A 953-nucleotide genomic window follows, 5' to 3' on the forward strand; every position below is an offset into this window, starting at 1 on the left:
TGTTTTCAGCCTCCTCAGTGCTGGGATTATTGGTATGCATCACCATACCTAGTCTCAAGGGCTGGCTCAGCACACCTAATTGGGGTGGCATGTGGTACCTGCGATTGAACCCTGGTCTCTGAGCTTGCCTAAGCAAGTGCTTAGTGTGCTGAGCTATCTCACTGGCCCTTAAGTTAATAATTTTTGAGTAAACAATTGCAGTTGGAAATATGGCCTGAGAATCAGGACCATTTCTTTAGACCACCCACAGTGCACTTTGCCTTCAACAATTACCTGTTGCTTACAAATATTTCTGAACTATTGATGATGCCCAAGGAAATAATAAAACCAATCATGCAGCTAGATGAAATTAGAGAAAAGACAATTAATTACTCCATAGTGATAAGCATCTCAAATGTTTGTGTATGCAGACCACTTAGTGAATTCTGTAGAACCAATGTTTATCCATTTATAATATCAAAGGTAATGGTATAAAAGTTATGTGGAAAATTTTGTAGTTGAAATTTCCTATGGAAACACTGTATCAAGTTGCTTTAAAGCCTTCTTATGCTTAGTGGCTTTGTTAATTTGAAAATTGATTTGTTTTTCTCTTAATATTTGTATCCATGAATTAAGCAATATTAAAATAATATATTTGAATTCTGAATTCATTTCTTCATGTAGATCTTTGTATTTTTCTTAATTAAAATTTAATTTAATTCTTTGTCTTATAGGTCAGGGTTTAAATATGTAGCTCAGGCTGGCCTTAAACTCACTTTGTAGCTCAGGTTGGCTTCATGCAGCAGTCCTGCCTCAACATACTGAGTGCTCGGATTACAGGTGTGTGTGTGTGCCATTATTCCCAGAATTAACTAACTTATCTGAATATTTTAAAATTACTTTATTTTTATCATTTATTTATTTTGCACAAGGTCTCACTGCATATCTTCGACTTGTAGCAATCCTCTTATGTC

This window comes from Octodon degus, unplaced genomic scaffold (genome assembly GCF_000260255.1).
Source record: "Octodon degus isolate 3935 unplaced genomic scaffold, OctDeg1.0 scaffold00172, whole genome shotgun sequence".
In the NCBI taxonomy this organism is placed as follows: Eukaryota; Metazoa; Chordata; class Mammalia; order Rodentia; family Octodontidae; genus Octodon; species Octodon degus.